This window comes from Balaenoptera acutorostrata, chromosome 11 (assembly GCF_949987535.1).
Source record: "Balaenoptera acutorostrata chromosome 11, mBalAcu1.1, whole genome shotgun sequence".
Taxonomy (NCBI): Eukaryota; Metazoa; Chordata; class Mammalia; order Artiodactyla; family Balaenopteridae; genus Balaenoptera; species Balaenoptera acutorostrata.
Genome location: NC_080074.1, coordinates 37,142,764 through 37,165,210, shown reverse-complemented (window position 1 = coordinate 37,165,210; position 22,447 = coordinate 37,142,764). Strand labels below are relative to the sequence as shown.

At 38.5% G+C, this 22,447-nt stretch overlaps 1 protein-coding gene across 4 annotated transcripts in view; it reads left to right on the top strand.

Annotated features, from left to right (window-relative positions):
• The window catches only part of TMTC2 (transmembrane O-mannosyltransferase targeting cadherins 2), a 900,074-nt gene that overhangs the window by 245,229 nt on the left and 632,398 nt on the right, over positions 1–22,447 (top strand). The gene's annotated exons all lie outside the window — the stretch shown is intronic.

Here is a 22,447-nt window from a genome sequence, read left to right as displayed (position 1 = left end):
AAAAAGTGGTGGTGGGGGGGAACAAGCCATACGCAGAGAACAATATTGAAGTGTAAAGAATAAAATAAAATTAGAAAAATAAAAGATTTATTAGGAAAAATAAAAATATAAAAGGATCCACAAGAAGGAATCAACAAGGTAAAACAGAACCCCAATCTAAAAGTGGAAAAAAGAAGGAAAAAATAAAAAATAAGCCTTGGCTATGGGGGCGGAGTTTAGGCGGGGTGGAATTTAGGCAGGGGCAGGGTTTAGGGAGGGGTGGGACCTAGGCAGGTGTGGGGGTGAGCATGGGGCAGGGCCTTGCCTCAGGACCCAGTAGACAGGAAAAGTCCCTGGGGGCAGGGCCTAGGCTGGGTGACATTCAAGCCTGGGGTGGGCCCTCTGCTTAGGATCTTCGAGGAAGGGGAGAGGCAGCACTTGGAAAGGAGGGCCTCTGGAGTGTAGAGTTCCAGAGTTTGGAGGTAGGGCCTTGAGTGTGTGTGGGTGGGGTTTGGGCCCTGCTTGTTGGAGGGGGTCTCTGAGTGTGTGCGGGTGGGGCCCTGGGTGGGGGTATAAGGGCGGGGCTTGGGTTCTGCATGGCAGGAAGGAGGCTCTGAGGGCAGAGGATTAGGCCTGGGAGCCCAACAGGCTTCCTGGTGCCTAAATGGACAGGGAAAGCCCTGGCCCAGTTCCCTTTGCTCCCCTCCCCCACCATCTCCCCCAGGGTCTCCCCTGGCGCCACTGGACCCCTAACCATGGGTGGGTCCTGCTGGGTGTAGGAACTCCTCCCTTACCCCAGCCACCCCTCAGGTGTGCAGGTCCCTGAGGTCTGGCCTTTACTTTTGCTCCGCCTTCCCTCCCTCCCACTCCCTCAGGACCCACGTGGCTGGAGGGGGCCTTGGTGGGTGGGGGAAACCTGGCCACACTCCCTTTTGATCCTCTGCCCTCCCAATGGTTCCCCAATTTCCCACTGCAGGTGTGGGATCCCTTCCCCTCCCCCAGCCATCCCTCAGGGGCGCCAGTCTCATCCCACCTCCACTTCTCCTCCCCCTTCACTCCCCCCATGCCCCACGTCCTACCTGGTCACTGGGGGTTTCTCCCATCCCTTTAGGCGTCCGCGGTCCCCCTCTGGTGCCTGGTAGGTGCCCTAGTTGTGAGGAGACGCGAATTCTGTGTCCTCCTTGTATGCCAACTTGACTCCTCCCCAAGGTTGATTTATTCTTAATTTTTTCAAAAAAGTATTTTTGCTAATGTGAATTAGATCCTTTTTTTCCCTCATTACACTTTAAACTGGTTGAACCTGATTATTTAGATTTTATTTTTTCTAAAGATGCTTGATTCCAAATTTTGTTGTTGCTCTATCATATATCTGATGTTTAGTCTAAGGTTCTTTCTTGGAATTTTCCTAAATATGTTATATTCTTATTTGCTGGGAGGCCTCTGCACATGCTATTTGTTTTGCCTGCAACATTCTCTACTGTTTTCTCCTCTTATGACCTCTTTATACCCTACTCCCTGTCCTTTTTGCCTAGCCTGATACTTATACATACCTATACACTTCTCTGGGAGGATTTCTCGATACCTTTCCTATTTTCAGAGTTGGAAGAAAAATAGTTGCTCCCAAATGTCACCGTAATACTAATACTAATGTCACCATAAAACTAATACTTGGCTCTTTTTAGTGTGGATCATATTTACATATGTGATCCCCTTAATCACAATGTAATCTCTTTAAGGCCAGGGAATGTTTAGGTACCATTCCATCCCTAGTGCCAAGCACATGAGCTTTAAATTATATATATGATGATTAAGAAAGTAGTAAGTCAGTTAAACTATGATTAATAAATTAATGAATGAGTTAATAAACTATTAAATGAGTTGATTAATGAATTCACTAATGAATGAAAATAAATCAACAAAGTTCAAGTTTGCTGGACAGCATTTCCTGCCCATTATATGTAGCCAATCCACTTCTTTCTCAGCTCATGTTACTGGCCATGTTCACATGTTTGACTCTTCATATTGATTTATTCCACAACTTTTTCCATTATACATATCTATGAAAAAAGTCACTGTCCAAAAAACGTAAGAATAGTAAAATTCCCTCACATCGAACATGGTTATTGTATACATACTGATGTGGGATAAGGATTCTGGAATATATGATCTGGTATCAAGACTTGGGTTCTCCAGTAAGTTTTGAACTCTTGCAGGTCTGATGCCCAAATCAAGCGTGGGAACGTGAACAGTGAGACTGAGTGAAAACACAGCAGTTCTTTGTGTTTCTGTTAGAGAAACACTGGTGGGAGACAGAGGACAAAGGAAGGAGACACAGGACTGGAGTGACCTCAGCTGGGGGCGGGGTTTCACAGAGTTGGGTGCTGCAGAGAGGTAGTCAGCAGGAGCAGGGGCTGTGTACGTCATCAGAGGCATTTTTTTATTTTATTTTATTGTTTTTATTGACGTATAGTTGATTTACAATCTTGTGCCAATCTGCTGTATGGCAAAGTGACTCAGTTATACACATATAGACATTCTTTTTTTATATTCTTTTCCATTACAGTTTATCACAGGATATTGACTCTAGTTCCCTGTGCTGTAGAGTAGGACCTTGTTGTTTATCCCTCCTATATATAATAGTTTACATCTACTAATGCCACACTCCCAGCCCTTCCCTCTCCCACCCCCCTCCTCCTTGGCAACCACAAGTCTGTTCTCTATGTCTGTGAGTCTGTTGCTGTTTCATAAATAGGTTCATTTGTGCCATACTTTAGATTCCACATGTAAGTGGTATCACATGGTATTTGTCTTTCTCTTTCTGACTTACTTCACTTAATAATCTCTAGTTGCATCCATGTTGCTGCAGTCATCAAAGGCATTTTAGAAGAGGCTCTGCTTGCCATAGCTTCTGGCAGCGTTGCTTCCTACAGTGGAAAGAAGAATGTTGTTGATGGGAATTCCCAAAGTTAGGCTAAAGTGGGGGTGAAGTAACTTTCCTAGGTGAAGAGGTGATCTTTTTTTTTTTTTTTGATTTGTATGTGTGTGTTTTATTATATATTAGTCTCTTAAATCAAATAGAAGACAAAAAGTGGAGCTACAAACCAAAGTTACAACAGTACTAGCTTTTCTCGTCGCCCGTCTGTCTACTTTTACCAGAGGTCTTTATTTCTTCATAAGGCTTTGAGCTACTGTCCAGGGTCCTTGACTGCAACCTGAAGAACTCCCTGTGGCAGGCGGGTCTGGTGGTTAAGAACTCTCTCAACTCTTGATTAACTGGGAATGTCTTGATTTCTCCCTCATTTTCAAAGGAAAGTTTTGCTAGATATAGGATTCTTGGTTGACGGTTTCTTTCCTTCAACACTTCAAGTACATTGAGTCATGCCATCTGGCCTCCGAGGCTCCTGATGAGAAATCTGCTCAATGACCTTCCTGGCAAACCTTCTCTCAGCTTCATAGACTTTCATAATGTACCGTATCATGTCTTATGCAACAGAACATTTTGTATAGTATCGTGAAGTCAGTTAAGTTGTAACGTTATTTTGAGACCAGAATTTAAGGAAAAGGAATTGAACATTTCAAGTGTAGACATTATGAGGTCTCTAAAATTATTACACATTTTCAAACTAGAAATAAAAAGGCCACTGAAGTATCCTGCAGATGTTTATTTATAACAAAGTGAATACCAATATCTAATAACACACGTAAAGAAAAATTTCTTTGGGATCCTTTTTCCTAAGTGTAAAGGGGCCTTGAACTCAAAAAGTGAGAAAACCACTGTGGTGTATCCCCAGCGGTGATGGGTCCATTTCTTGCTCTGACCTCAGAGTGCACCATTGTGATGTACTTCACAAAGCCCTATGAAAGAGAAAGGTGGGCCCAGGTTTTTGGTCCTTAGAGCCCAGGAAGCTGCTTTTGGTGACCTGACGGCCTTGGACCTACAGTTAGCTTGTGTTTTCCTTGTTTCTGCCATTTTGTTGATTTTCGTTTGTCTTTTCTCTACTCTTTTTTATTTGTGTCATTGTTCTTTCTACAGTTAGCATAGTGAGTATTGTTGGTATAGTTAATACCTGATTAGCATAGTTAGTGTAGTTAGTACTAGTTAGCGCTGTTGGTACAGTTAGTGTAGTTAGCGTTGTTAGTAGAGACAGCATACTTAGCCCTGTTAGTACAGTTAGCATTGTTAGTTAGGGTAGTTAGCGTTGCTAGGTAGTGCTGTCAGTCAGTGTAGTTAGCAGATCACCATGATGTAGGGCCTCACAGCCAAATCTGCTGGCAAGGAGGCTCATATTGATGACTTCGAGATCCTCCACACCGTTGGTGAAGGCACCTTCGGTAAAGTGAAATTGGCCCGGCACATTCTGACCGGGACACAGGTGGCTGTGAAGGTCATAAAGAAAAGGCGTCAGAGCTTCTCAAGTGTCCAGGCACTTTTCGGGGAAGTGTGCAGTCTGAAGGCTCTGAATCACCCCAATATTGTAAAACTGCTGGGGGTGATTGACACAGAGGAGACATTTTTCGTGGTGATGGAGTACCTCAGTGGGGGGGACATGTACCACTATTTGAAGACCCATGGCCGTATGACAGAGGCGGAGGCCCGAGGCCCGTTCCAGCAGCTGGTCTCCGCCCTGCAGCACTGCCACCAGAGGGGTATCGTGCACCGGGACCTGAAGCCACTGAGCCTCCTCTTTGATTCCAACATGAATATCAAACTTACAGACTTTGGCCTCAGCAACAAGTGTGATGACATTGTCCAACTGGACACGATCTGCGGCACACGCCCTTATGCTGCCCCGGAACTCTTCCTGGGGCAGAGCTACAGCGGCCCTGCGGTGGACGTGTGGAGCTTGGGAGTAGTGCTGTACACCATGGTAACTGGGTCCCAGCCCTTTGTGGGAAAAGACTTCCAGGAGCTGCGGAAGCAAATCCTACAAGGGCAATACCCCATCCCACCTTATCTGTCTTTGAAGATAAGGGATCTGTTACAAAAAATGATTGCCCTCAACCCCAGTGACAGAGGCACCTTACCTGACCTCATGACGCATCCATGGGTCAACGTGGGCCAGAAGGAGCCACTCCAGCCACCCTGTGAAGAGGACCTGGAGGTGACAATGGTGAGGACTCCGGGCTTGACTTGCGACCAGATCCAGGACACTGGGACAGGCAGTGTGAGCTCCAAGAAACCCAAGGTGGAGGTCTCCATCATAACTCTGAAGCCCTTCTCTTGCGGGGACCTCTGTGGCAGTGAGCTTGAGCCTTCTCCAAGCCCTGTGGTGTCCTCCCTGCAAACCAGGTGGCTCTACCACAGAAAAAATGTGCAGCTGCAGGAAGACCAGCAGGCAGGGCAGAAGACCGGTGAGTCTGCCTGTCCCCCACCCAGCCTGGAGGCGAGGACTGCCACCCCCAGCCCAGCCCCCCAGCGTGGCACTGGGACATCCACCTCCAGCAGCAGCAGCAGGATTGGAGCCCCAGAGGGAAGCAGCTGCCCCCTGGGTGTGTCCAACACTGGAAGGTCCTCCCACGCTGGGCAGCCTGAGAGTGTGTCCTCATCCTCTGTCTCTGGCCAGAGCCAGAAAAAGCAAGGGGTGGCTGGGAGAATCTGGAACTTTGTTTTGAAACATCTTTGTTGCAAGCTGCCCAGCATGAGGCGTCATAATAAAGTGAGCCCATGTGAACCCCATGGATGACCGAGGCAGGAAGGTCAGGCCGCCGTGCTCCCTGGGGCCCGGTGCAGGGGAAGAGGAGTGTGTTCTCTGCACGGCCTTCAGAAGCATCGTATCCAAGACCCTGGCCAGCTCAGAGGATGGTCCGGAGCACCCTGGGCAACCGAAAGCGAGGCCACCGTGGCTGCAGGTCTGCCCCTCAACCCCCACCTGGGTGAAACTTGAGAGACTGGACTGTCATTCCTGGGGCACGTCTCCCCTCCCCCACTCTTCTGTCTTCCGTGTTGGTGGGGGAGGGGGATAGTTCTTGTTCCAAGAACTCCTGGGTTCTTCCAATTCTAGTTAATAAACTTGATGCTCCAGAAAAAAAAAAAAAAAGACTTGGGTTCTCTTTCCCTTCTTCCCACCAAACCCAAAATATTTTCTTTGTTACAGACATATTGAAAATTGTTTTTCAGAATGGGTAAGAGAAGATAATGGATGTTACATAATTAGATAACCAGCCAAGGAATGTTTCAGCACAACAAATTCTGATATTTTCATTTGTTAATCAGAAAAAAATTAAATAGTAAATAATGAAGCCTATACTTCTATTCTGATTTATTAAAACTGTGATGTTTCATGTTTCTTAAAATAGTAGTAGTCCCTTTAAAATCCTACTTGAGATGTATAAGTGGCTATGCAACTGATTTCTCTTTATAGAAACACATTACTTAAATGTGTCTTTTACTAATTTTCAATTCTAATTTGTAGACTTCCTGTAACATTAACCATGTCTACAGGAAAAGTGGATGAACTAAGTATATAAGTGTAGCCTTTATTGAGAATATTTTCAAAAGTAAAAATTAGTGATTATTTGAAACTAGGGCAAATTAACCATGCTTAATGATTTCATCAACCATGTATATGCATTTGTACATGTAAATTCTTGAGTATATTTTAGCATTAAATTATCCATCCTTGAGTTTTGGCCATGCTACACTCTATTCAAGAAATTTGGCCAAGCCTGTCTTGTCAAGATGCCAAGATAGATTAAGGCAAGAGAATTAATATATGATGACCTGGACATCTGTAGGATGGTAAAGAGGAAGTCAGAAATAATTTAATTTAATAACACATTCAGGTCAATTAAAAAAGAAAAAAGCACAAGATGAAAGATTTTTTATTGCAGGTTTTATAGTGTAAAGCATCATATGTAATTATTAGTTCAAATTACAAATTATAGGTAACATGAAGGCTCATTTTACAGCATTCAAGTATCTAGTGAGTTTTTGCAAGTAGTTTGAGGGAAGAAACAATCAGTTTAGGTGTGTGGGGTGCTTAGTTGCCTGGGGTGATCAGTCCCAGAGCAACCTACTTATATAATAAAAACACACGGAAGAGTGACAGAGTTCCCCTGTGGTAGTAGTGTTTTCATGGGATTTCCCCCACTGTACTGTCACAGGTACTAGAAGGAATCAGAGTCCAGTCAAATCTGCATGAGAATCATAAGTTTGTTCAGTAAGTATATGTATCCATGTGTTAAAAACATTGTTTATAAGAACATCAGGCTAAAGAGTATTGGATGGATTAATTTATAATGGCATTAGTCTAAGACAGCCTGATGCTATGAAACTTCTTGGCTGAAGCTCTTCCTTCCTTTGAAAGTGCTGGAATAAGTGCTATTGGCATTTGCCTCCGTAAATCCCCATTTACAGACCTTTCTTCCAAGTCACACCACCTCTCTTTCATGCAGACTTTTACATTTTGTACTCAGTAGTTGTGTTAATATAGTTAAACAAGTAAGTGCTTCATACCTGCTAGCTTCATAGCCATCTTCTTTCCACAGTTCATTTTTTGAACACTGGTTCTCTGATTCATTGTGAGTTGATTTTACAGTTTAGCTTTCAAGATGAAATCTGTTTTCTTGCCACTCTAGAATCCCCAATGCTTATAACACCTATGTCAAACATCACTAATTTTCACGCATTTATGAGATGTAATGACCAATTATAAAGTTTGATTAATACTGATTATATTTTCTGAGTACATTTGTATATATGAACACATTTGTAAGTTCGTGTATTGGAAATAAGGATTCATTAATTCATTCAACAAATATTAGTGCCTTCTGAGTGACAGATATTCTATTAGATGGTAGGAATAAGCTGACAAAGAAAGTATAGTTTCTGCCCTCAAGTAGCTTGAAGTTTGGGTTTAAAAATATGTTAAGTAATAAAGTAATATCTCTTCTAAGAGAGAGATGCTTGTATTATTATGAGAAGGCAGGGACTTAACTCAGGCTGGAGAAAAAGGAAGAATAATAAAGAGAAAGACAAGAGGAATCGCACTTGAAAGACAAATGAACAAGGTTGTTTAGGGGGAAAATTGCACAGTTTTGGCTACATAAGTTTCAGATGACTATTGGGCATCCACTAGGCAACTAGAACGTGTTTCTACCACTCATGAGAGCATTCTGAGGTAGAGGATGTGGATTTTAGAGTAATTATCTAAGTGTGTAAATTGAAACTGACTGTCAATAATGTGTGTGTGTGTGTGTGTGTGTGTGTGTGTGTGTGTGTGTATGTAATATGTATAAGGATAAAGGAAAGAAGGACCATGGATGGAATCCTGGGAAATACCAGTATTGAAGGAGCTTGTTAGAGAAAGTGGAACCATAAAGTGTGCTCAAGGAGAAGGAAAGAAGCCCAGAGTACTTTGATGCCATTGAAGCTGATGGATAGGACAGTAAGAAGGGAGAAAATGGCCAAAGATCATGTACTATAGAGAAGTTAAGTATTTCTAGGAGGTTTTTGTGTCCCTGTGGGGGAAAAAAAATAGTGGCATCAATCATGGGTCTAGAAACTTGGAAATATTATTCACTTCTCCTGAATGTAGTAGAGAATAACATTTTGCCATCACAAAGCTACAAGGTATCCTAGAGAATAATTTTATCCTATAAATTCCATGGACACAATGACCAAGGAATTGAAATTCACACTAGGAGCTCCTTAGGGACTGGGGATGTAATTTATTTATGTCTTTATTTCTAGCACATAGTGAAGTCCTTGACACCTTCTTGGTACTAACAAGTGCTTTTGGATAGAATTGAATTAAACCACTTATTATTTCACACTCATTTCTTTTATAGCAATGGAAACTACACATTGTGGTACTGGTGTCTAGGATTGCTTGCTGGAACTAACTGTTAAACTTTGCCCTCCCCATTGCAACCCAAAGTAAAATTGAGGGAAATCAGAATCCTTTTAGAAATTGGAGGCTGGCAAAGAGAAAGAAGGAGATTAAATCATTCCTATGCTTGTTTGTGTTACAGGTTTTCTATTACAAATGTAGTTTTAAAATGGCATTGTATGGGTCATGCTTTTCCATATAGAAATACTCATTCAAAATTAACTGTATAGAGAGAGTTAAACTATTTTCCATGTTGGAAAAGCGATGAAAAGCATTTTTCTGAAATCTCATTAAAATGGCCTTTAATTTTATAGTCATTTTTATCCAGAGCACTGCAGGTAAATTTGAAGACATGTATTAGAAAGCCTATAAAGAGGTTTATAAAGAAATTCATAATTGCATCCTGTTTTAATGCCTTTTGTTTGGTTTAACTTTAAAACTGATTGAAAGTTGCTCAAATGGCCAGAAGCATTTTTGTTGTTGTTCCTAAAATTATGTTCATATGGAAAGTGCAGGCTGATAGGCAGCAGAATTTCAAATAAATTAATTTCAGTTTTCTCAGAAGGAGGTTTTGCACTATGAAGAAAAAAAAAAGTGTCTTTTTTCCTCTACTCCTGAAAAAAATGAACAGATGTAAATTTGTTATTTGAGTAGTTCCAATCAGTCCTCTGCAGATTTCCAATTACTATGACTTAAGAATTATTTCCTAGATACACCAGGAAACACAGTAATATTGTCTTCCATTTAATTTATTTTTTCTCTTACACAAAACCTAACTGATTTTGCCTGTGTTTTGGAGAAGTTGCTTAAAGTATAATTGAAGTTGGAGGCCATCTGGGTATTCAGATGATGATGAATTTTAAAAATTAATATCTTGTCATCTGCTGCTTATTTTTCTCATATATGTTATTCATATAAATATGTACTAAATTATTACTGTGGCTAAATTATATCTCATATCATTCCTTTCAATTCTTTACTCCAAACAATTGCATTGGGTTCCCCAGATGCGCTATTTAAACTGCAGCCCCTCCACTTCTCTCACACTCCTGTTCTCCTTTACTTAATTCCTTTTTTTTACATTACATTTGTCACCTTCTAGTGAACTTTATAATTTCCTATTTAGCTCTATATAATGGTATTAAAATAAATACAATGTCTAGTTTATTTTGTATATTGCTAACATGTAAGCTCCCTGAAGACAGGGTTTATATATATATATATGTCTCCTAAGTGCCTAGCACAGTGCTTAGCTCACAGAAACAAGCTCGATAAATATATGTTGTATGTATATTTATATGTGCTTTCCATGATTTAGGTACATCCATTTTCCTTAAGCTCTTTGTGTGTGAAGAGTGCATCAAGGGTTATTTCAGAGACTTCCCTCCCTGCTTTTTCTTTCTTCCTCTGTCCCTGTTTACCTCTGTAGAATCAGAGACCGAAGGATGCCCTTTCTCTTTACTCCTCCATTGCTTGCAATTACAGTGCCCCTAAGTTGACTTTGCCCCAGGCACCCTTGTAGTTGGAAATGACTAGATAGGGGTTGGATGAATGGCAAGAGGGAGGAGTGATCCCATCTTGCAGTTCTGATAATAAGGAGAACACTGTGAGGAAATGCTCGCCAATCATCTAGAGAAGAACAGCCAGATCCAACCTGGTCAGTGTAACCACATCTCATCATCAGACTCAGAAAATGACAGGCAGACACTTTCTTAGAGAATAGAAATTTCAGGTTAGGGGATTAATCTGAGCTGTCCTGAAGTATAAAGGTAGTCCAGTTTTGAACGCCATTTATATTCTGTGAATAGCCTTTGGTTTTTCATTTTAATGACTCTGTGTGTGTGTGTGTGTGCGTGCATGTGTATCCCCTGTATCTTTGCCTAATTCGTGTAAAATTCTCAGAAAATTCTCTAACTCCTCAAAGACCAGATTTCGGGGTGGGTGCAGACCTGGGCTGCCAAATGAGTACTCAGTCTCCTAAAACTTAGGGTTGAAGAAGAGAGTGGAACTGTAATCAAAAGCAACAACCGACATCGAGGAAAGATGAGCAAGCTGGCCAATTTCTAGACTCTGTTCTAAAAAAAGTAATGGGAAGCATTCAGAGGTGAGAAGTTTCTCTGGGAAGGGCCAGTACCTTTATAAAATATGAAGGTGGAGTCAACAGAAAAGATAAGAAAATAAAAAGCAAGTGGTGCTGAAAGTATTCACCCATTTTTCTCTTCATTGCACACCTCAATCCCCAACTTTCCGTCATTCCGTTCAAATCTTCTGGCGCTCCGCCAGCTCTTTTTCCTTGTCTCCAGCCACTAATTTGCCTCTGGTTCCCACTGCTAGGACCTGTAAATGATGACTCCTGTCACGAATAGATCCTTGCTCTCTTGACCCTTGAGTTGGGTGAAGGGGCATCTCTTCTCAGCACCAAAATTAAACCTGCAAGGGCAGTTTTAGGAACATTGTTATAAATGGTGTTTTCTTTCAATTCTTCAAGTACTGCAGGATAAGCCCGTGAGTGAATTGTTTCTAGGTTGTAAAATCTATTCCAGGCCAAAAGAGATAGGCTAAGACTTTCATTTTTGGAACTGCTCATGCCTGTTCTTAAGTTAGAAACTGCTGGTTTGACCTAACACCTATTCCTGCTGGTCTGTGAGATACATGATACCTTTTCCTCTTTCATAATTTATTGCTTCAACAGCAGACTTTTGTTAGAGCCCCGCTGTTAAGGGACAAAGAAAACACCCACTTTGTTGAACATTTATGTTTAAAGTGAGTTCATTGCACTAAATCACTGTGTGCCTATGGGAACATCTCTAACCCAAATTATAACCATATCTGTGATGGAATCAGGCCCTGATTTTTTTTTCTTTTTTGGTAATATTTTTTTGAGTGTGTTGATTCCTGTGGAATTCACAAATGTTCATTATTTTTTTTTTCCCAGTGCCTGAACAAACTAGTTTTAAGTTAGGTTTCCTTGCTGTGGACTTCCACAGTGCATCAGACTGTATCATGGTACCCTGTACACAACTTTGTTACTTCTTTTTAAATTATCTCTCTTTTCTGCCAGTCATTAAAATCTCTATAATGGCACTTTCAAAATATATTTTGAATGAATGAATGAGCAAATCAAGAGTCTAATTACATTGATTTTTACTGAGCAGGTCAAGCTTTGGCCTACTCCTCTATCCCAGCTTGGGGTTCCTCCACAGTGATTGTACACCATCCAACTGATAAATGTCTCTCCTTCAAAAAATGACATAATAATTAGTCATCAATTTTGGATAGCCCCTGTAAATAGCAAAGAATAAAAGCAAGTGTGTATATAGGTTTAAAGTTCCATCACTGGTGGTCAATGCCTTTAATTTGTGTTAGGTATGCCTTAGTTCTTAATTTTGCTTGTTTTAAATCACAATTCTCTTAGAGAATGAGGAAATATTTGAAAGAGATTTGACTATGGTCCCAGAAAATATATATAGACCTACCTGAATAATATTTGTTTTTGTGGGGAGAAAAGGAGTGGGGAAAAGGGAAAAGTTTCGGTTTTTAAAAAATTTAACTCTCACCTTTGCACCGTGGAGGCAGCTTTGTGAAATATTAAGGGCATGGGTTTTGGCATTAAACAGACTTGGATTCAGATCTCCCACTTATTGGTCCTGCGCTTGGTCAAATTGCTTAATCCTTATTCTTCATCTGCAAAATTGGGCTCTGATATCACCTAGTGTTGTAGCAAGGATTAAATAAAGTTCCTGGAAACTTGATATAATTGTATAATAATAAAAGCTAGAGTTTGTTAGCTGTTAATTTCATTCCGTGTCTAACTGCTCATAGCTCTCTTTTGTGAGGATATTGCTTACACTCACTGGTAAACATTTCCATTAAGAGAAGTGGGTCTTGAGCACAAGAATAACTCAAGGAAACCCCTTTATAAGCTGTATTAATCAGAGTCTCCAGAGAAACAGAACCGATAGTGTGTATATGTGTGTGTGTGTGTGTGTGTGTGTGTATATATATATCTATATATATAATATAGATATATAATATATGTATATAGTAAAGAGATTTATTGTAAGGCATTGATTTATGAAATTACGAAGGTTGAAAAGTCTCATGATCTGCCCTCTGCAAGCTGGAGACCCAGGAAGGATGGTGGTGTGACTCAAAGACCAAGAGCCTGGTGTAAATTCCAGTCTGAGTCTGTAAGCCTGAGAACTAGGATTACTGAGGGCAGATCAGTGTCCCAGCTGAGACAGAGAGAAATCTTCCTATTCTCTTTTTTGTTCTACTCAGACCCTCAACAGATTGGATGATGCCCACGTACAATAGGAAAGGCAATATGCTTTACTCCATCTGCTGAATACAATGCTAATCTTCCTGAAACATCCCCACAGACATACTCAGAAATAATGTTTAACTAGTGTTCTGGGTATCCTATGATCCAATGAAATTGACACATAAAATTAACTATCACACCAAGTATATTGGTTATGATGCATTTCTTGGTGAAGTTGACTTGGCATTGGAGGCTGTAGTTTACCCACCTTTGAAGCAAATCCAGGATGTTTACATATTGGGATGGGCATGTATAAATACAGAAAGAGAGAAGAGAAATTTGTTGATACAGAAATGGAAAAGCACTGGGTATATGAGCAGGAAAGAGAGGCCAATTATAAATGCTTAAACTAAGAACAGGTACATATTCCCAGTGGACCAATATGGGAAAAGACATGGAAAGACATGTGACTTGAAGCCTGGCAGCTCTGAATTTGAGTCTCATCTTAAGACTTTCCAGTTGTGTTATCATGGGCAAGTTGTTTAATTTCTATCTCTGATGTTTTCATATCTCTAAAGTAAAAAGAGTAATAGTATTTTAAATTGCTAATTTTAATTATGAAAAGAAATAATATGGAAAACAGACATCGAGTGTTAATTCTCTTTCTTACTTCCTATTAAGTACTGTTTTTTAACTAGGAAAGTATATTCACACCTATTATTATTGTATGACATGTAGAGGAAAATATAGCCTTAATTATATATTCGGAAGACAGGTATAAAGTGAATTATGCATATATTAATATACATTGTAGTCTGTGTATCCCAGATCCAACAAAAATTAGCTACGTGGATCTGAGTAGCCATTCTAATTTTGGGTCTCCTTATTTGTAAAATGGGGATTATACCTTTATAGGTTTATTGAGAGAATTACATAAGATAATAATTGTGAAGCATTTTGTTCAGGACCTGTGACAGAGTAGAAGTGGACTTACACGGGATAAAGGCTTATTTAGATGTCATAGTCCAGGTTCTAACTCAGAAGAAGTATCTTCGTATTGAATGCTCCATTTAACTGAGTCTTCATCTATTTTTCAGACATGGTACTATAGTGAGGATACATTTCCCTTTCTTTAGACCCTAAGCAAAAACTAATTTTAAAATAAAAAAGTTAATAAAAGCTACAACGTGTTCATTTTCCCCCTAATATGAATTGATGAGGTTTTTAGTAATGTGTTGGAAATATAAAAACAGTTTTTTGATTGGATGTCTACTGCCCCATATTTGATAGGTTAGAATAAAAAATAATCATCTTTATGAAATAGGATGTCATTACTGTACTTTATTCAATTGTCAAAGTCTAAACAAAATCCAATTTAGAACAAATAAACAGTTCTGTGTCAAAAGAAAGATACCAGAGAGGAGGCTTAACTGTATTTTCTGAAACTGTATTACTTGGCAGTTCTGTGACACTTAGAAGTGATACCCAGTGAAACGGGTTTCAGCTTTGGGGAGCTATGTAATAGAATCATGTGTGCGCATCTGTCTAGTTCACGTCACGTGGTTGTTGTCTTTTTCTCCATCTCCATTTCCATTCTTCTTCAGGCAATAAAAGTATGGAGCAGGGAAACAACTTGCTCATTACTCTGCTCAGTGGGATTTAACCTTTTCAAGAAGTGACATCTTCTTATTTTGCTCAGAGTACATACAGTATATAATTATCATGTATAATAACTTAGCAGTAGTTTAAAATTAGTATCCAATTAAATTATGCTTTTTGTAACACACACATTATTATTCTAATAAATTGAAATTGTGTGTTTTAAGTAAAAAGTTAACTGTTTATATTCCCTTTCTCTCTTAGTGCTTTTCTAGTTTAATTAAAAGAAAAGGAGAGAAGGAAAGTTGAGTTTATGATTTGAGAAAAAAAAATATGAGTAGAGAGAATTCTTTTGCATGGTCCTCAAATACAAAATCTATTATCCTAGGGTGACCTGAAAGCCATACATGTGCCGTGTGAGACCAGAAAATTTATATAACTTTGTCTCTGGAATCTCCCATGGAACTCAAATTCAATCACTTATATCTCACTTATATCTTTTTTCTGAGATGAAAATCCTACCTATTTCTATTTCACATGATAATTCCTATGAGTCTGCTTCTTTCTAGTTATTTGAGGATTGAGAAGATTAACTAAAATGCTTTTATATTAAAAAATGCTACTAATGTCATCACTCTTTTGGGCAAAGAGTGATAATTCTGACCACTCTGATGTCTAGACATTTAATTTAAGAGTTCCAATTTCATGCCCCTATTACACTCTAAAATTATATAAGTTTAATTGAATATTTTAATTGCAAATTTCATACTTGACAAATTGCCTCATCTGGTTATCACTCAAAAGTAGACAACGCATACTTTGTATTCATTCAAATATAATTAATAGAAGTTTTCCTTAAAATTCTCTATAAGAGCCATACTTGATATTCCATATTTTAGTTTTTAAAAAAACAAAAGAAAAACTAAAAAAAACAATGCATGTGCTTTTATATATATTTTTTTTTAATTTTTAAATTTTATTTTATTTATTTTTTTATACGGCAGCTTCTTCATAGTTATCCATTTTATACACATCAGTGTATACATGACAATCCCAATCTCCCAATTCATCACACCACCACCCCCCACCACTTTCCACCCCCTTGGTATCCATACGTTTGTTCTCTACATCTGTGTCTCTATTTCTGCCCTGCAAACCGGTTCATCTGTACCATTTTTCTAGGTTCCACATATATGCATTAATATATGATATTTGTTTTTCTCTTTCTGACCTACTTCACTCTGTATGACAGTCTCTAGATCCATGCACATCTCTACAAATGACCCAATGGAATATTACTCAGCCATAAAAAGGAACGAAATTGGGTCATTTACATGTGCTTTTTTATCAGTAGAGAAGAGATAAGAAAGTAAGTGATAAGAAATCCCAAATAACATTAGCTTAAACTAGTTAAAATTGTATTCTCTGTACAGATAAGTCAGAGGTGTGCAGTCCCAGGGTCATGGGAAATTTTTATAAAGGGCTCAGTTTCCTGGCCTCCTTTCAGTTTGCTCTCTACCATCTTCAGAACAGGGCTTTTCTCTACCATCCTCAGAACTGGGCCTCCACCTGTAGTCAGCGGGACAGAGGAAGGGTAAGGGAGGACATGCTCTGTCCTCTTTGAGGACTTTTCCTAGAGGTGCTCTGGCTACTGTGCTTTCATTTCATTGGATAGAATTTAGTCACATGACTGAGACTCCTGTACTGATTGATTCTGGTTCTTTGTACGTATTCAGTAGCTTGTGCATATTAGATACTTAATTTCTAAGCTCTTGTGTCACCCTAAACCTTGGCATTACTGCAGTTGATTCAAGTAGTAGTAATTTATTCATTTTACTTACAGCTTCTGTTTTTAAAAAGGACTTTGAGTTTCATTCCATTTACTGCTGGGATAGTCACTTGAGATTTTTGCCTGATACCTATTTTATCAAGCGAGATTTGGGGGCATTTTTGTGTTATGAGTTTGACATGCTATTAATTATCACTTCTGTCCAATAATAGAGATTAACGATTTATGTTTCCAAATATCCTATTATGAACATAGACTAAAACTAGGCATTAATCTTGGAAAAACAGAAGAAATGCAACTGTAATGCCATTTCACAATTAAATTACATAAAATCTCATTATTAGAGTCATTAGCTAAATTAGCAAAATCAATTATTAAATTTGAATTAATGCAAAGTTTGAATATGATGCCAAGCCAATGCCAATTAATTTCAGTTAGGAAATTTCAGAGGCATGAATACCTTAGGAAAACATTGAACATCTAAAACATATAATGTCTTATCTCTGAGGAAAGAAATCTTAGTTTCAGAGTACCTACATGTGTTAAAGGATAATCAAACAAAATAAAATTTAGAAAAAAAGTCTCAATTTAACATGAACATGATGTTTTTGTTAGTATTTGGACCTTAGGGATTATCAATTATTTTGTGAACCACTGCCTGTAAACATTAAGCTATCTGATTTATTTTGATGACTAAGAATTTTTGCCCAGGGAATAACCAAACAACTTATTACTGAAATATTCTCAATAATATAATCTTAATTTTAAGTTGTTTTAGCTTTTCAGTTTCCAGAAGGCTTCTAACATAGATCGTCATTTAATTTCCATGAAGCTTGTCGTTACTGCTACTGGTAGATTAAAATGCTATCCTCTGTAACTTTGAGTTTTCATAAGCATGGCGGCCTGATCTGCCTGGAACTCCGTTCCCTGCATGCTTACCTTCTCTACAAACCTCACCTGACCTGTCATTGTGGAAAAGTATCCCTTTTGTGGGTTCCCAGAACACTTTATGCTTCATTTACACTGTATTGTGAGTGTTTGATCGTCTGTCTTCACCATGAGATAGTTCATTCAAAAAATATTTACCTATTGTTTGCTAATCTTATTCTCAATGTTTAATATGGTATAGGAGTGCCACAAATGATGCTTTAATGAAATTGAAAAAAGAAAGAAAGCTACTATCCTTTAGAATTTCCCTAGTCTTAACAGCTCGTGGCTCTGTAAACCACATCCTGTCTCATCCATGTTCTGAGTAAATGTCCACTTAGTTTACTGCAATTCATATTCTTGAAAACTATACTTTTCTTCTGTTTACTGCAATACATATTCTTGAAAAGTATACTTCTGCTGATGTGCTTTATTAATACCAATTTTCGAACATGTCGGATTTCAACGATTTTTAAAGACCTTTGTTTGAACCTGAGGCAAAAGGTAGCTTTACTTGAAGATTTGTATGTTTTGACAGTTCTGTATTGAGGGCAACCTTCTACAGAGAGTCACTGACATTTTGTTTGGATGTACTGACAGCAGTGGGGAAGGGCATGCTTTTTAAAATAATTTAGAAAATTTATTTTTTTGCCTTTTTAAATGAAAAGTCAGTAGAAATGATGATAGATTAGATTTTTATTGAAAAAAATAATTTATTCCCTGTAGTTTGCTTTTTTACATTCTATATTCTTTACATAGTTCATGTATGTGGTTGGCAAGGACATGAGGACCTTATGTTCTGAACAAATGTGTTGCAGTTAGTATGTATGAAATGCTAAATGTGGTTTCTTAACCTCAGCGCTATTGACATTGGGGGCCAGATAAATCTTTGCTTTGGGGGGCTGTCTTGTGTCTTCTAACATGTTTACATATTTAATGGCATACCTGGCCTCTACCCACTAGATGCCAATAGCATCCATCCAGTTGTGACAAACATAAATGTCTCCAAACATTGCCCAGTGTCCCCTGGGAGACAAAGTCACCCCTGGTTGAGAAACATTGTACTAAAAAATGCTCCCCTTCTGTCTCTGTCAATATTTAGAATCAGCTAGGGATTTGTATGCCTATTTACACTTAATGTTTGCATTTAACTCTGTCCAATCCACTGTTACCATGGGTTTGACTGGTTTTCATTTATCAAGTATTTGGAGTATTGTGATTTTTTTTTTTTTAAATGGTATTTTAGAGAAAGGGTTGTTAGAGGAGACTGGAGTAAAGATGGGCAAAACTTTTACAAGAAAAAATTCTACACACTTAATGGTAATTCCTAGAAAATGGTCAAAATCAGGTTAAAAAAAAAAAGCTGAAAGGATTTAAGGGAGGGCATTTTGTTGTTTTTTTCTTGAAATAAAGTGGTCTTCTGGAATTTAAGTGTTACAGTGAATAGTACTTTTTGTATCCAGATGTGTTTTCTTCCTTTGACTATAACAAGTATTTATTCTTTCTGGTTCTCCAATTTGTAGTCTTCACTGGCTGCTTTAATTTCAGTGACTGTGGTTCTGAAAGATAAATCACTGGGGGAGAAATATGAGAAGTAAAAGATTTGAATCCATTAAAATACACTATAATATATCCACTTACACACAGATACATAAACGTGACCCAACCATTTATTATTTAGAGGTCAATAACATTTTTTCAATTTCTCCCCCAAAAGACACTTTGAATTCACATTAATGTATAGCATGGGCCAGTTTCCTTAATTGTAAAGCAACTTCACATAATAGGAATAAAACTATTTCTTATTAGATTCTAGCTTGATGGTGTATTAAAATGTGTTGTTGTTTTTAATATACATAGAAACCAGAAGATTTTATTGACATGATCAGCATGTAAACAAACTGTGTCATCAATTTTAAACAGCTGTGGAAAAGCCTTTGGTATGAATGCTCTATTAAAATACAGATCCTCCTTTACAAACGGGTTGCTGGGCTTGAACTGTGGCACACTTCTTGCTAGCTGTGTACCCTCTGGTATGTTGCAGAACTTTTTCTTGCCCCAGATTCATCATCTGTAAAATGAGACTTGTAATAATAACCTACCTCATAAGATTATTGATGAGTCATAAGTTAATATATGTAAATTAAGTTAATATATGTAAACACTGTAAGTGCCAAACAGGTTTAGCTGTTGTTGTTGTTCTTATTATTACAACCACAACTATTACAATGTGAAGGGTTTCTATCCTTCTATCCAGTCTTCAGTAAAATAAAGATTGGGTTCTATAAATGTGGAAAACAGCAGTCGTAGAAGCTTCGTTGTTACAGTGCTAGAATTGACCCAAATTCATCCTGAACTGTCAAAATGGCATTTGGATTCCTTTTCAGAGCATGAATTCAAATTCGTATTATCCAAAATCTGAAGAATTTTAGAGCAAAAGGAAACATAACCTAGTGCATATGCATCTAGACTTGAATTATCTTCTCTCTCCTCTTCTTTTTTTTCTTTTAGAAAGAGCATGGGATTTAGTGTCAGAGAAACTGTGTTGCAGTCCTGGCTTTGCCTCTTATTAACCATAAAACCTAGGGTTAGTTGGTAAATTCTCCGTGGACCTCGCTTTCTTCCTCTGTAACGCGGGGCTGATGATGACACTCTTTACTGCTGGCTAACTGCTGCTTACTTTCAAGCCTCTGCCCAGTGGCACTTGGACTCCGTGAACCTTCCTGTGTCCATTCCTGAGCTAGAGTGGTGTTGCTCCTCTGTGCCCTATCATCGTAATTTTCCACACCATTTATTTTCTTATTTGTCTCCCTCAGTAGATCGTGCATCCACAGGAGAGTGCATCTGTCTTGTTCACATTTGCAGTGTGCGTACTAGAGCATAGTTGATGCTCAGTTAAGTTCTTAGCCATGAGAAATTGGTCACAATAGCCGTCTAACTTGGACTCACTCCATTGCTAACTTTATTCAGATGATACAGGGGATGATGCTGTCTAATTCAAAGAGCCACTTTATATATAATCCTGGAGACTTGGCTGCTCCACCTCTCTGTGTGACTAGTTTCTTCCAAAGAATGAGGCAGGCTGGACAGGATTGTCTAGGTGTGGTTATCATGCTGTATTTTATGAGGTGGAAAATGACAGGACTGTAATACATCAGTATTGGGGAGCCCTTGAGGCTGAATACATCATTTTCAAGGTTTATGGGCTTTAGGTACAGTTTCAAAGATATGCATTCATCTCCTCATGTTCTTTTTGTCTAGCCTAACAGCATATTTGTCCTTTAGAAATGTAATTATGTGCAGACTAATTAGTGGGCGATTGCGGTTATTTAGGTGACAGGAAAGGTAAAAAGGGCTCTGCCAGATCTGTAAAAGTGAACCTTGAGGGACCAGACTAAAGAGCCTTAGAAAATAAAATAAGAATTGGTAGGCTTTGGAGACTTTTTAAACCTGGGATTTTGAGGGTAAGTGAAAAGTCACGAGTGATAACCAGGTTTCTGATTTTAGCAACTGATGTAAAGGATGGTTCTAATTGTTGAGGAAAGATTTTTTTCTTCTTTTATCTCTTTCATTTATCTCTTTATTTTTGAGTGGGAAATATTGCTTTCAATGTTTGGATGTGTTGGTTTTGAAATTCCAGCTAATAAGCACCTAGATTGATGTGGTTGGGTAAGCTGTTGAATTTTCAACAGATCTGGATGTCAGGAGAGGGATTGCTATTTTAGAATTGAGAACAGTCAGCATATGAGCTGCATGTATGCATGTTGTCATGCAGAGACAGTACTTACCAAGAAAAGGAGAAAAAGACAAAGACCTGGGAAATACCAACTTCTTTTAAAGGAATATATGAATAAAGATACACTTTTCTTCATTCTTGGAAGGATAGTCTCAGGGATAGAGAATAAGGAAGACTGGTTTTCCAGAAGCCAAGGAAACACAAGAGTTTCAGGAAGGAAAATGGGTTTAATAATCACAGATGCTACAGTTGAGTAGGTGATTCATATTAGCAAACTATTTGGGGACTTTGATAATTAGTGGAAATTCGATTATGACATTTCAGCAGAATTCTGGGAAAGAGCCTAATCTGGATTTAGGGGTAAATGGGATTTGAGTCACTGGACATGTGCACCACAGACTGTCCTTAAAGGAAATCTGACTTTGAGGGGAAGAACGACAGTAAGAGGTAGTTAAGAGGTGGATGCAGGAATGATAAGGTGGTAGGGTTTTATCTTCCGCTCTCTGCTAAGAGGCACACAAACATTTTTGTAGTCTTAAGGGAAAGGAAATTGCAATGGGGAAAAAGATGGAAGATATTGGATAAAAAGGGGCTCATGGAAGGACTTTAGTTCCTAAGGAAAGTAGAAAGACTCGGATTAAGATGGATTTCTCCTCTGATGACATTGGCCTTGTATCAAAGAAGAAACACCTCTTTATCTGAACCTCAAAGGAAAGTGACAAAGACAATTAAGGTTGTAGATATGTTTCTGAAATGAGATAATGTGTATGAGCTTAGTTAACTGGAAAGCATTTTGTCAAAATTGTTTTTATAAAGAATATTATTCCTTTTTGGAAAGTATGTGAGTGTTCTTTCTCTTTATCAGTTTTGCTTGCTTTTAAAGACAACTGAACTTTTTCACAGACCCTTGAATACCGCAGGAAGCTTTGTTTTTCCTTGTTCCTAGCAACTGAAAAGTACACTTAATAGCAAAGCATATCAATTTCATTATCAAATTGTTGCTCTAAATTTTCTACAGATATGTACATTTCTGTGAATATGTAACTGTTAATGTGGTTTGGAACAGTTTCATTTATTCAAATAGCTCTTTTCACAAATAATAGAAATAACGAGGTTAATATATGCTAATGATACAAGTGAGCAAACTTTAATTTCAAAATGATTTACTTCATTATTTTTCAAGCATGCCCATTAAGTAAAAAAGCTGAGTATTTTAAAATACTCTACAAAATGATAAGTTTTTGTCAGTGGCCTTCTCATTTTGCAAACCTCCATTTTACCGCCTTTTGGAGGCCTCAGGAACTGGCAAATGGAATCTGCAA